The sequence below is a fragment of the Macrobrachium nipponense genome, chromosome 6, assembly GCF_015104395.2.
Source record: "Macrobrachium nipponense isolate FS-2020 chromosome 6, ASM1510439v2, whole genome shotgun sequence".
Classification (NCBI taxonomy): Eukaryota; Metazoa; Arthropoda; class Malacostraca; order Decapoda; family Palaemonidae; genus Macrobrachium; species Macrobrachium nipponense.
In genome coordinates this window covers 60,187,550-60,202,857 of record NC_061108.1, presented here as the reverse complement: position 1 = coordinate 60,202,857, position 15,308 = coordinate 60,187,550, and the positions used below count along the sequence as shown (strand labels likewise).

General features: G+C 36.5%; 1 protein-coding gene across 8 annotated transcripts in view; it reads left to right on the top strand.

Annotated features, from left to right (window-relative positions):
- LOC135216786 (baculoviral IAP repeat-containing protein 7-A-like) overlaps positions 1–15,308 on the top strand; it is a 62,465-nt gene that overhangs the window by 31,870 nt on the left and 15,287 nt on the right. Inside the window, exon 1 of one of the 8 annotated variants that reach the window (XM_064252269.1) lies at positions 1,241–1,389. The exons of 2 other annotated variants lie outside the window; for them this stretch is intronic. The gene's annotated coding sequence lies outside the window, so the exon portion shown is untranslated. Of the gene's footprint in view, positions 1–1,240; positions 1,498–1,536; positions 1,906–5,939; positions 6,098–6,169; positions 6,300–15,308 lie in introns of those variants that run through there. 5 more of the 8 variants (XM_064252270.1, XM_064252266.1, XM_064252271.1 and 2 more) reach the window with 5 other exon arrangements.

Sequence of the window (15,308 nt, the reverse complement as noted above, 5' to 3'; positions counted from 1 at the left end):
ATTATTTGAAAACAATGATGCTATTTGGACAAAATACTTGCAACCAATCAGCTAGCAGAAAACTTTTCCGAGCTAAAAGGGCACCCCTGCAAGTGAGTGCAAATGCGCCTCGGTAAAAAAACTGAGTATAGTTATGTTGACCAGTCCGAGGAGCATGTTAAATGTGCTTGCACTGATGGCACCGCTAACCTTGTCACACCGCACTTTGAACTAAGCAATGTAAAAAAGAAAATCAGCTCAAATCACACAGATTACAAATTATATCAATGCTTAAAAGGGATCGTATTTATAGAACCATAAGGAAAATAGTGCTGCTATGAATTCGCAAACTTTTCGATATGCATATCATAAAAAAAAAAAAAAGTTGAGCACTACTTGGCAACGTGACTTTGAGTCTGAGACTCTGGATGATACAAAAGGAATCATGTCGCATGGGTTTTGAGCATCACTGTACTAATATCGATAGTACGTGTGGCAGCCTTTGTCTGAGTAAGACGTGAAAAGCAAGGGGTTCCCCAGATGTGCGAAAATTACCGTACAAATACAATAAATTGATCCTCTGTACGATAAACGATACCGTGTGTACGATATGCGACAACTGACAAAATTGTGAAATAATCTGTTGGAAATATGCGATAATCTGCATGTTTTCGTCTCTATCGAGGAATTTAACAAAAGGAGAAATTTAGTCTTCTTTTCCTCTCTTACCTTTAGAAGTTCTTCCTATTCTTCCTTCTTCTTCTTTTTGTCGACAGTCCCATGCAAATCAATGTTGCGAAAAATTACAGCGGCCAATGTTTGTCCCATTGATATCCCGAAATATTCTTGGGAAGATGCAGATGTTGTCGCAACAATTTCCTTCGCTGCATAAGATGATGACCATGAATAATTAGAAGTGTAATAAATACTGAATTTAATTTATTGCATTTATTTTTCGCTTTCTGTTCAGAGAAATGACCTTTTCGTTACATGTTATTTTTTATATACCGAATATCAATCTTGTCATTACTATACAGACTTTTTTTTTACTTAACGTTTTTGTTTTGCTTTCTTTTTATTCAATTATTATACGAATAAATAGGAAATATATTACTAAGTTTGCTTAACCTTTCCCTATTGACCATACAAATACAATATTATTGGTGAAAAACTATGATATTGTGTAATCATAACTATACGAGAATGCTTTAACAAAAACGATACTCCGACAACTTTGGTACGATATTTTAGACTGATATTCTGGGAATCCCGGGCCGGCAACCAACGTCAAACCGTCCTTCTCAGTGTTCAGTGACGTATAGTGACTATAGTCTCTATCACAGACGGTCTTGGTCTCAGCCACCCTCAGGCCTGGGGTTTGGTTGTTTCTTGGATAACGTTTTCGTGAGAGTAAGACTTGAAAAAGTAATTTGACCAACCGACCATCCTCCAAAACACCCCTTCGTGTGCAACAACGCTGTTGTTTTTCATACTTTTGCCCTGGCCCTTCTGGAAGAGGTTATGTCATTTTGTGTTTGGGGTGTGTGTTTGTACCAATATGTTTCCCATATGATTACTGCGAATATTATTTCTACGTGTTTATCAACATGTAATTGCAGTTTGAAGGAACAATAGTGTGCAATTGGAACCCCAGAGTACGTTCAGCAAGAAACCAGCCTCGGACTACTTTAAATTCTAATCGAATTAAAGAAACAGTGAAGCAAGAAGAGAGAAAGGACAAAACCTGGCTCAGTTCTCTTTGAATAGGAATACAAGGACAGTACTACTTAGAAGCGTTACCACACGGATAACGTAACAACTAACAATAAATCAGCTGTAAAAGAATAGTGGGAGGTCCTGAATGGAACCGAGGAAAGATAACTGATCCTTTAGCGCTCTCACCATCGTGATTCGTGTAAACACTGAGTGAGTTTTTGTGTGCATCACAGAGAAGATCTAGAAACTATAGGTACTCTGTTTTTTTCCATCTGTCCATCCGCCTGTGGTGGTCGCGCATGGTAACACTGCTTCCAGGGCTTTATATAGTTACGCTATGTGTAAGTTTTAGGTAAATAAAATGATATCTTGGTGTACATTTGCAACTGAAAAGTGTTTTAATAATTTACTGTATGCGAATTACACCGTTAATATTCGAAATAGGATGTTATTTAAAGCCCGGGATGCAGTGTTACCATGCGCAAACATCACAGGCGGATGGACAGATGGAAAAAAACAGAGTAAAGAGAGAGTACGGTTTTAAATACAGTGAGAAATGGTTGAAAATAAACATTTCCATGGACGTTTCTCCCTTGAAAAACAGTAAAATGACGCTTGGTCCACTTCATCGTCTGCTATAGTATATTATAATATTACGTTGATTTCATCAAGAGCTTCCCTGTCCAATGCAAGTACAATATTGACATCAAGCCAAAATTAAATTCAGGAAATGGATTATTTATAATATTTTTCATTGCAACATACGGCATCTCTCTCTCTCTCTCTCTCTCATTTAGTTTTGTCAAATTCCATTCAAATGGAATACGAATAAAATTTATTTTTTTTTTTTTTTTTGTACATTTATACAATTTACTTTGTGTCATATTTTCGATTTAAAATCATTTTTACGTCTAATGAAAAAGCTCATTATTTCCCATTAAAACCAAGATTTGTTTTCATGATTTATTTTATTTTACATCAGTTTCATGATTTCCAACGTAAGTATTAAATCAGCAGCATCTCAATGAGCTTTTGCAGGCAACGAATTTGGAAAAAAAAAAAAAAAAACATGTATATTCAGGCGCACATGTTTTTATGAAACCCATGAATGTGTGTGTCTGATGCATCACTATGCTGTGACCGGAGATAATGAGTTAAAAGCCACAATAACGTACATGAGACTATTTTCAAAATACAAAAAAGGTCGACAGTTTACACAACGGTCCTCTTCAGCAGCTGGCTGAAGATGACCGTTGTGCAAACCATAGATATAGAACGGTCGAAAGCGCCCTTTTTTTTTTTTTCTAACCTGTTTTGAATTTTGAAAAATAGTTTCATATATTACTATTATGGCTTTTAACTCATATATATATATATATATATATATATATATATATATATATATATGTGTGTGTGTGTGTGTATACACATGCGTGCACACACACACATGAACTCATACTTTAAAAACTGGTAGTTATAAATAACTGTAAGAAGCCAACTGTAATATACAGGCAAGTTTAAAGTAACTCTAAGCACGTGCATTTATATATATATATATATATATATATATATATATATCAGTATGTGCGCGCGTTTACTATATCTAACAATTTTTCTTATGAGTCGCAGTACCTTGTACTGTCGGCCAAAAAACTCGTGGCAGAGTTTCATAATTTTTCGTTCACTTGCCTGACGCAGCGATTCATGCCTTATTTATATCGATTTTTCTTTCCAAAGATGGAAGAAACGTATGTAATGACGTTTAAAAACAGTCAACTGATATCTTTAGAACATTACGTTATGTTATTGTGTAATAATATTTTCCATATAGCAAAATTGACGTGAACGAAACGAAGTGATAAAAAACGTCATATCACAACCATAGATATACATTACCAATAGATAGGAGACACCTATCACTAGTAGTATCGCATAATCATAGACTTAAATTATCATTTCAATATTAAGTGAAGGTAGTTGAACTATTCCATTTGTTAAATTTTACAGAAAACAATGGAATCTCACAAAATGCTATCAAATTTAAAAACAAAAAGAAAAAAATAACGATCTCCTAACAGTGTGAACCAAGCGACCTCACTCTATTGCTTTTGATGTTATGTGCACGGGAATCTAATGTCAATGTGTCATTTATTGGTCTAAGAAACGTCCCTTGATGAGCGAGAGACAACTATTGCACTGCATTCGGTGCAAGTTGCTGTTGGAGAGATATCAAGAAAGCTTAATAAACCGGAGAGAATCATGCCTAGATGAATCAAATTGTTTAAAGAACGGCAAAATTTAGAACATGGGCCTAGAGGTGGAACACCTCAAAGCACCCACAAGAGAGCAAGACAATACAGTGTAAACGTTGCTGAACAACATTCATTTGTGAATTTTGAATTCTAGTGCATCGTCACGACATTGCTGAACCAGGAATCATGACTAGCTCTATGCTTATGACTGGTGTCTGATGAATACTTTAGATGGAGAGGAAGAGATTTTTAAATCTCCACTTGAAATCTTTGATAGGTGTCTAATGATAAGTCTAATGAATAAGCAAACGTATCTTTGATGGATGAGAGATTCAGTTAGGCTTACTCTTTTTGTTTTGTTTTTTATCGGTGGCCAGTGAATACCACAGATAGGGAGGGAAACAGTTTCTATGATGCATGCAATATTTTTTCTTCAAAAGCTAAAGCATACATTTTATTAGGAGATACTTTATCAACATCGGCCTAATCTCTCCATCACTCCTATACGCCACCTCCGCTCTCTTCTACATCTCGGGCGACTCGAGCCGACTTCTCACTACGAACTCCATGGCTTGAAAGCATCAGTAATGATAACGGTTATTTTGAAATTCCCCGCACCGACAACGGGCGCCTTAAAATGCATGTTTATAAAATATTTTCTATTCAAGAAACTTTATCTTTCATTCCCCAAAATATGTGCAATACACTCGTGTTACACCCTGTAGCCGTCAAAGAGCAACCCTTGATTAAAGCAGTCTTGAAAAAAATAGAAATAAAAACATGAAATAGACTTAAACGAGAACGTCACCTTTCATATTTCTTTATCCTTCAGCTACTTATAATATGCTTATGGTAGTAGGTCGAGATATACATGTGAAACTAATTTGAATTAATTTCTAGTTAGAAGAAATGAATAACTACAGAAAGATCAACCTAAGAAAGCTTTAATGAAAGTAAGCCTTTCTTAATGTATTCGTCAGTTTTGACTCCCACAGCTTTCCAACGTGTCCAAATGAAACAGGGTGATATGCAAGGAATTCGATAAAAAATAAGACTGAATTATATTCGTTTTATTTTTTTTTTTTTTTTTTGATAGCTAGGTCTGAGTTAATTATGTTAAGCAATTATGAAAAGGATACGAAGAAAGGCGAGCATTGCTAATAAAACAAGAATCACAGGAATAATTAAATAAAGCATTATTATATATATATATATTATATATATATATATATATATATATATATTATATATATATATATATATTATTACGTGTCCGAGAGAGTATACTGCTCAAAATAGACCTAGGCTAATCATGTGTGAAAATCAGAAGTCCAATTTAGGCCCACTAAAATAGTTATGTCATGCAAAATTATTTTATGATCAAAGGGCAAAATTAGTTTAATTAAACATCGTTTTCAAAGAATGTTAACGACTGGATGTATTGTTTATCGGCTGTAGGAGACGAAATGACAACATCCCAGTGCATACGATACGTTGAGTCAAGACTCGACCGGCAGCAAAGTCAACTTCAAATGCTTCGGTATGCTGTCACGAAGCTAGAGTTGAGAATAAAATTAGAAATCGTGGACCCATTGGTATATATTTTCCTTACTTTGTAAAATAATTATCTTTAATCATTGAATATATCTACTCTATTCTAATGTAATTTATTTCAAGTAGAGCACCTTTGAAAGGAATGTTATTTTATTGTTAAGCAATAATCTGGCACCTGCATATGGCAATATTTCCATAACGAACAATGAATTAAGAAACTACGCCAATTCTTCGTTGGCCGTCTGTACGTACGATAGTAAAATTTTAGTTATTGGTAACATTCCCATAATCCGAAATACGATAGTTTAGACAGTAAGCCAGAATTTAAGCATTTGTGTCACTTGGTAGGAAGTTTTGCATCTGCAAACACAACTACGGTAGTAACAAATTTTGTGGGGACTGCTAGTTATGAGTTTTTGTGACTTGCGAGTGATATAGTGACTTTTAATAGAGAGTCGCAGTTAGTTGTTGTTGCGGGGCGAATGTGGGTGGATGTATTCAGTCGAATGGAATGCTTCCCTACTTGTGACGTTACTGACGTATCGAACGCAGCGAGCGACCAAGCCTTGATTTCCTTCGAGGATCCTGTACTTGGGGTAAGGTTTCTTTGTTTTGGTGACACTGCGTGCTAAGCATAATGTACTGTCATTAGTTTGGGTAGATCTATCCGGTTTCCTACGTTGACGTTATTAAGAATGTGACTGTTAATTGTTATGACCCAAAAAGACTCGTGATTATCGGGCCTCGGCCACCATTTTGTTTGGCAGTGTAGCGAAGGCGGCCTCGCCATTTTACTTGGTAGGCGATTTATCAGGTCTGTTTAGTGTACTTATGGCGGTGATCGTTCTTCCCAAATAGGTAATTCGTGAGTGTCATGAGGTAGGGTAGCCTGATGCACGGTACAAGAACTTGGCAAACTAACATATGGTAGTCGACCCCAAACCTGCGTTGGAAGAATATTAGTTACCTATTATTGAGATGTGTTGGCCTTGCAGGCGGTTCTGTATCTACGAGTCCTCCCGCTCGGGTTTAGGCTCTAGCTTCGGAACAATTTTATTAAGCTAGGCCACAGACCAACATCACGTATCGGAGTCTCTGTGGGTTTGATATGCTGGCCCCCTTTTCGTATGCTCTTTCTTCCATCGTACTCATCACCTACTTAAAGGGTAAACAACCGCGTGGACTGGCCAACTCGCCGACTACCGCGGCTAGGCCACCCTCCGAAAAAGTACGCAGATACGACATCCACTAGGGATTGGGCCGTCCAATGTATTTCGCCGTGTTTAGTACTGGACCCTGGGGGTTAATTACAGTCGTCCGAATAAATATTACTTAAAATTCTTGGGTAGATCTAGGGTACCTATCTGCTGCGACCCAGACTGTGGCAGCTGCCATAGTCTAGGCCGTGGCATTCAGTAAGTAAAACTGCATAGAAAAACCGCAGCTGCCATAGTCTAGGCCGCCGCAGATAGTAAGTGATATACCTTACATTTATATTTATGATAGAACAAGAGAGTATAACTGGCTGTTATTAGTAATGTAACAAAGGGCTTGTTTAAAGTACAGCAGTTTTATAAATATGTTGTTATATTGGGATGGTGATCATTTACCAAAGAGCAGTTAACATTTACCTCTGGCTACGTAAATACTTATCTCGCCAGTCTGTATATAGCTATTGGATTAAGAGGATTACTGTAGCTTCGGTTGAAGACAAATAAAGAAGATTTAAGAACATCGGTATTATCTCATGATTATTCCACCAAGTACAATTGGGATATAACAGATGGTAGCAGAGACGTCATCGAATCTCGGACCTGGTATACAAGTCAGAGAAGACATCGAGATTAACAAGTGTTTTCTTGTGATTAACAAGTTCCGAAAGTTTTGTGAAAAATTTTTGTAAAGTCTAAAATGCCAGAAAACATGGAGTAAAACACCCTTACCAAGGGGGGTGGAGGGGTCAACCATCAGCTATGTTTAGAAGAACAAAGGAACTTGAACTTTTCCCGCCAAAAAGCTCCCCCTAAGATGATATGCGGAGTGTAAGGTTCCTCATGTAGGAAGAAGACAACAAGAGGTATTACTTATATTACCAGTATTACTTCTTCTATTGAAAAGTTGACGCTGGTTGACATAGGTTGACGCTTCAAAGAAAATTCTGAGTGAGAAGTTTTACACCCAAGAAAATTTATGAGACCTCTAGTATGCGTGTATTTTTTTTGTAATTTTATAAAGATAAATTAAGTTAAAATTTTCAAAATGAAACATTTCGAAAATTTAAGCTGAAGGTTACCCTGAAAATCCCTCTGGTGTTTAAGAAAAATTAAATTAAAATGGATGTTATGTACAGAGAAAGCATGGACTTGAACAAAAGAGATTTGTGAACTTGAAAAATTTGGTCATATTCAGAAAACCGATGGTAGTTTTGTCTTTCATCATTGTAAAAATTGTGGAGGACCTTTGCTTGGCCACATAAAGGATGAAAAGGATTGTGACCCAAATAGGAAATGGACCCAGGATGAAGTAGATATGATAGAAGATACTTTATCTGCACATGGAATGTTTTCTGTAAATGTGGCACGTATGGACACAAGAAAAACGGCTATTAAATGTGATATATGTAAAAAGAATTTCATGAACAGGATGGAAAAGGAACAGCATATCAAAATTATGCATAAAGATATTTCGACAAGTGTGGTAAAGGAAGGTGCTTATGATTTAACAGCAATCATTACAATGGGAAAAACTATTGGTGAAGAAATGCCAAAGGATTGGAAGCAAAAAGATCAACACAGATTACTAAAGCGAAACCACCTCCAATCTGGGCTGGTCAAACTTTTGAAAAGTTTTTTCAAGAAGTAGAAGCGTGGAATACCTCGAACAAGGATGATAATTTTACCAAGTATACTGATTTAGTAGAGAGCCTGAAGAAAATAATAATGTCAAAGATTATGTTGTTTCTGTGCTATTGGATAAAACATCTGAGGCTCTTCCAAAACAAAATGTAGCAGCAGTTTTGGAAATTCTTAAGCAAAATTATGCAAAAACTACAGCAGAGAAGTGTATTGATGTTCTCAGGTCAATCTTGGAATTTTCCGTAAAGGAGAGGACACCAATGAAACTTACTGGGACAAGTTTGAAGTCTTGATCTGTGATTGTATGAGAGAGGAAGTTACTGTACATTTGTATTACTTGTTAGGTGTTATGATGGTAGAAAAAGCATATGATCGGGGGAATATTAATGCAGAAGAGAAAAGAGACTGATGGATGCTATGGAGACACATGGATGGAACTGCTAGGAGACCGCGAGAAGACAATGAAGTTTTTAATCTTCTGAAGATCGAGTACAGAAAGTTAAAAATCGAAAATAATAGAAATATTAGAACTAAATTTTTCAGGATCATCTGAGAATTTGTCTTCGGTTTTCACTATGGCGAAAATAGAAGTAGATGGCAAAGATGGCAAAATTTTAAGCAAAGATCTGATTTTCATAGATTTCGTAGATCAGATTCTAATCCAGGATTTTGGAGGACTCAGTCCTGGAACATATAGGAAGAGCTCCCCCATCGCTGACACCATCAAGACCAGGATCATCTTCGAGGCAGTCGTCCAGTTTTAGACCATACTCCAATGGTAGGCCATATTCAAATGGAAGATCATCTTCTAATAATAGGCCTGTTTCAAATGATCGGAAACAGCAGCAAAATTTGACTGAAAGAGTGATTATGGTCGAAGAAAATGTAGCAAAAATCTTGGAAAAGATTGAAGAAATGTCGAAGAAAGGAAAGAATGTGAATTTTGTAAGTATGGAAGAAGTATCAGAGATCATTGATGTAGATATCAGCAATGTAATGTTTGCTAAAGAAGTTACCGAAGTAGGAGCTCTGATTTTGGATACTGGTTGTCCAAGTAGCTAGTTGGAAAAGTTGGCTAGAAATATATCTGAAGAAGAATGGTATTAAGAAAGAAAATTTGCATAAAAGGAGTTGTTTCCAAAAATTCAGATTTGGTCCAAGTAGAATATATGAAAGTAAGGAAATTATAGAAATACCAATAACAATCAAGGAATCTGAAAAATCTGATACTTTCAGAAGGATTTTGCTTGAAGCTTTTGTGCTGGATGCCGAAAATGTGCCATTGTTGTGTGGTAGAAATACTATGAAGAAATGGAAAATGGATCTAAGTATGCATAGAGATAAAGTGACAATCAACGTCGACACAACCCGTGAGTTCGAATCTATGTATACTGCAGGAGGTCATATGGTTCTTCAGCTGTATGAGGATAGAGCATTTTGGACTACAGACGCAACTGTATTTTACTTGAAGAAGGAAGTAAATGTAGAGAGTTATGAGAGGTGAAGAAGATTCATGAAGTAACCAACCACAAGAATGAAAATCAACTACTTCATGCATATAGGAATGCAGGAAAACTTAATGAGAAAATGCGAGAAACTATAAAAGAAGTGTGTGAAAACTGCAATATATGTAAAAAATGCAAGAGATCCCAGGGCACACCTAAAGTTGCATTACCAATAGTTTCTGATTTTAATCAGATTGTAACCATGGACTTGAAACAATATGGAGAGACTTATGTATTATGGATGGTCTGTTCCTTCACCAGATTTATTCAAGGAGCTGTTTTGAAGGATAAAACCGCCGAGTCAGTAGTTGAATCTCTCAACACAGCATGGAACTGGAGGTTTGGGTTCCCTTCTCAAGGATACTGGGCAGATAACGGACCAGAGTTTAAGAACCACGAAGTCAAAGAGTTTGCTTCAAAACTAGGTTTTGAAGTAAAATTTGGTCCAAATTACTCACCCTGGAGCAATGGAATAAACGAACGTAACCATTATTCTGGAGATATGACGGTGAAGAAAATTCGAGAGGCAAGAAAATTGATTTAAAGAAGGCTGTAGAGATGGCTGCTTGGACTCATAATACAAACACCAGTGATTTTAGGATATAACCTTAATGCAGTTGGTGACAGGAAAGGCTGTAACAATACTGGAATTTCTACAGGAAATGTCGCCACTGGAGTCGATGTTTGACAGTGAGAATGTGAAGTTAATGATCGAGAGACATCACACGATCACCAAGCAATTCAGGGAAGCTGAATATTCTTCAAAGCTGAAAAGGGCTTCACACAGCAAAACATAAATTTAATACATCATTTACAAAGAGGGGGATATGGTATTTTACCAAGATAAAATGAAAAAAGCCTGGTGTGGTCCAGTAAAGGTTTTCACACACAGAGGAAGAGATGTTTACATTTGGGCGAATGGCGATTTAAAGAAAGTAGCCAGTTGCAAAGTACAACTTTGCTCTCAAAGAAATATTCCTTCGGAATTTCAAGAGAAATAAACAACGAAGCAAAAGCAGTGGATTCTACTCCAAAAATGGCAGGAGAAGAGAAAATATCAGTGGATCCTCCAGCCTAGTAATCTAAGAATGAAGACAAGATCTCAAGATAATAAAGAGGAGACTGAGAAGGATTTCATTGGAGCATTCTGGTTGACGTCAGAAAAAACCGAGTGTTTTTATGAGAAAATAACAAGTTATGTAGTGGAATTGCCTGTTAAATATCACAAGATGCCAGAAGTGTTAGAAGCAAAGAAGAAAGAATATGAAAATTTGTTACATTTTGACACTTTTGAAGAAGTGGAAGATGTAGGGCAAGAAAAGATAGGCAGCAGATGGGTGATCACGAAAAAGGAGAAGCATGACGGACAAAAAACTGATTACAAAGGGAGAATTGTCGCCAAGGGATTTCATGAAAAGAAAAACCCCAAGCTGACTCACCAACAGCTGTGCGTGAAAGCATGAAAGTCTTCTTGTCCTTGGCTGCAAATGAGAATTTTGAGCTTCAGTCTATTGACATCAAAGCAGCATTTTACAGTCAAACACACTTAACAGGAATGTATTTGTAGAACCTCCAAAGGATTTAAAAAAAGAAAACATTATTTGGAAACTCAGAAAACCATTATATGGATTGGATGATGCCAGTAGAAAATTTTGGCTGAAAGTTCAGCAGATTTTCAAGGAAGAAGGTCTGAAGACCGTGAGTGGAGATGAGGCATACTACTATCAGCAGAGTGAAGGAAATCTGATTGGTATGATACTTACTCATGTAGATGATTTTTCGATAGCTGGTACAATAGGATTTGTAAAGAAAGTAACGGACTTGTGTAAAGAAAAATTAAAAGTTTCAAAGATAGAAAAGAATAAATTTCGGTTCACAGGGATAGATATCATCAAAACAGAAACTGGAATAACAATCTCAATGGATGATTATGCGAGGAGTCTTGAGAAAGTGGAAGATATCAGGAAAGGAAAAGCTAGTGAACTTTTGACTAGTCAGGAACTGAAAGTATTTCGCAAGTATGTAGGAAAGTTTAGCTGGTTAGCAGCCAATACAAGACCTGAACCTTCTATCACCGCATTGCAGATGTCCAAGAAAAATAGTAGTGCTACATTGAAAGATCTTAAAAAGATAAATTTTGTGATTGATAAGATAAATGAGAGACCAAATAAAGTAGAATTTACAAGAGTTGATAAAAAAGAATATTTGAAGATATATGGATTTACAGATGCTTCCTTTAATACACATGAGAGAAGCATAAGTGGGAATCTGATTTTACTAGGAAGTAAGAGAAATGGACGTGTGTCCCTATTTACTGGAAGTCAAAGACTATCCAGAAGGTATGTCATTCTGCAAAGGCGGCTGAAACCAGAAGTATGACTAAGATTATTGATAACAGTCAGTTTTTTGCGAGTCAGATTGAACAGTTATTATTTGGTCAGTATGGAAAGAAAATTCCAATCAAATTGTTCACAGATTCAATACCCATGCTAGAATCTGCTGGGAGTACCAGGCAGGTTGAGGAAAGGCTTCTCAGGAACAGCATACAGGAGATGAAGGACATGTTGACTGAGGGCTTGATTTGAGTCTTACAGTTGGCTGGATGGACAGAAAGACATGATTGCAGATGTTCTAACAAAAGAATGCAAATGGAATGAAGATCTTGAAATGATAATGCAGGAAAATAAATTTAAGTTTGCAAGTAACGAGGATAATCTTGTGAAATACAAAGATGGAGAGATCATGTTAATTAACAAGACTGAAAAGCAGGGAAAGGAGTAGTAACACTTTTACTGCTTAGATCATACCTGCATTAGCTATTCAGAATTGGTTTTGTCTGATGTCTGGTGCAGTACAAAATTATGTAATAATGTCATAACATGTCTTTGTGAAGTATCTTATGTTATGCCTGTTTGAGTACCAGACTTTGCTTTTGAATATTAATTTGTAATATTCTTTAGTAAGTTTTTATATAGAGGAAAAATAGTTTTTTTTTTTAATAGAGCACTTTGTATAAAATTTAAATACATACCTATGTTATCTGACACAAGAGTATTTGTAAATTAAAAAAAAAAAAAAAAAAAAAATCCCCCCCGGAAATATCCCCCCCGATATATACATTACATTTATATTTATGATAGAACAAGAGAGTATAACTGGCTGTTATTAGTAATGTAACAAAGGGCTTGTTTAAAGTACAGCAGTTTTATAAATATGTTGTTATATTGGGTTGGTGATCATTTACCAAAGAGCAGTTAACATTTACCTCTGGCTACGTAAATACTTATCTCGCCAGTCTGTATATAGCTATTGGATTAAGAGGATTACTGTAGCTTCGGTTGAAGACAAATAAAGAAGATTTAAGAACATCGGTATTATCTCTGATTATTCCACCAAGTACAATTGGGATATAACAGTAAGTACCCTAGATCTACCGTAATTTTAACACGTCCTGTCACCGGAGATGGTCATCAGTCATGAGTAGTTGGTGGTGATAACAGGAGCTCAAGACCTCTACTCTCTTTTCGAAATAAGTATTTTCTCCAAAGTTAGAAATTAAGGCCATAAATTAAGATTTAAACAGATGGTAATGAAAAGGGTGGCTAACATAGTGCCCACAACCCCAAAACGCTTTCGAAGTTTTTACTTACAACTCCAAGTATTTTGAAGATTGACACCATCTCGATGTTTGTGGAGTCTCTTGTGTCAACAAACTTCCTATTTCCTGTGCTAAATCCACACACCACTTGTACCCATAGACGCTGGGGCACTTTTATCACAACAATCGAAACCCCGACCTCTAACCAGCACTTATTTGTACTTATTCAAGGGGACTACGGCATTCTTTGTGGCGTTTTGCACTCTTCAATTGTTTACCAGTGTTATCGATTGGTATGTGTTTACCCTCTAAACTGGGTGTAAGACTTACACAAAGTCGGGAAAATAAGTGAAATTAGCTTATCTATTTGTAGTATAAATACATATTACAGCAATTTTATCAATACTGTATTACTTTGACAACTAGAATTCATGGAAACCGTTTGTAAATGCATTGGCGTATGTTTGACGCTCCACTAGGTTGGCAACGATGAGTTATTTTTCCTCGCGTCGTCTGCTTGTTAGTATACATCCGAAATATTTTTAATTTTTTGGCGTTAATTTGGTTGCAAAAAAGGGGATAATAGACATGAATTAAACATTTTGAAGTAAAGTTGAAATAAATAATGAGTAAAAGTAAATAATTAAGGGAATAAAGCTTTCCTCCTCATAATCAGTGTTGTCGTCTGATGCTCGTAACTATGTTTGACGAGTGAGTACTTTGGAACCAGGAACAGCAACGTGGTTCAAGTGCAATGTAGAGTGAATTAAGACCAAAATGGGTATAATTACAATCAAATAAGCATTGTGGAGTTTCAGTTGCAATGGCAGTAAGGATAGAACCACCGATTACAAGGTAAAAATGAATTCAGTTCAAACCATAACCCCGGGAATAAAAAGTTTCATACTTTCACTAAGGTCAAACTCATCCTTTTTGGCCAGTGGGGCGTTGGTCACGGTAGGCCTGGATTTTCCGCACAGTTGCCACAATTTTATAAATACGCCACGACAGTGACAAAGAAATGTCTTGATTTTTTTTAGACTAAGTATATGGTAATTACTCTTGTCGTATAATAAAACTTCATTTGTTTAAGAATAACTTAAGTTTTTGATGGGAGAATTGATATTATTAAAAATTTTTTCCTGAGATTTGACAACACCACTGTACTGTTATTTTGCTCTGTGGCCACCTCTCTCTGTCTCCGGACACCGAAGGTCATTCTGTGTCACTGACCCAACATGGATACATCTCCCACTCCTCGCTGCCCCCGCCTGCATAGTCAAGCAAAGGAAATAATTTTCAATGTAAATCAGTCCTTTTTTAGATGAAAAGGCCAGCAGTGCACTTTTGTTATACCATTCACTCAATCCCTTGCTCGGACAGCCAAAACCACCAAAGCAAGTGAAAGGACTGTTAGAAGGATTTGCAGCAAAGCAAACCAAGAATGGTGGTTAGAAGCTGAATACAAGAAACCCGTCTTCCATTCACCAACAAAACCTCAGCCTGCAACGGTTACTAATTTTGATGACTTTGATTAGTGTATCCTAAGAAGAACTGTATTGGCATTTTACAAGAGAAGTGAAATCCCTACTCTCAACAAAGTCACGGAAGAGCTGAAGGAGAAAATGTCTTGCTAAGGTAGCGTTGAATCACTTCGAAGAGTCCTGTTGCAGATTGGCTTCCGATTTTCTCAAGTTGATGGCCGTAAGTTCCTTATGGAACGAAATGATGTTGCTCTTGCTCGCACGAGGTCTTTGATAGAGATGCAGCAAGTCAGACAGTCCTTTGAAAACTTTGTTTTTCTTGACGAAACCTGGGTCAATCAAAATTACACTGTATTACACTATTG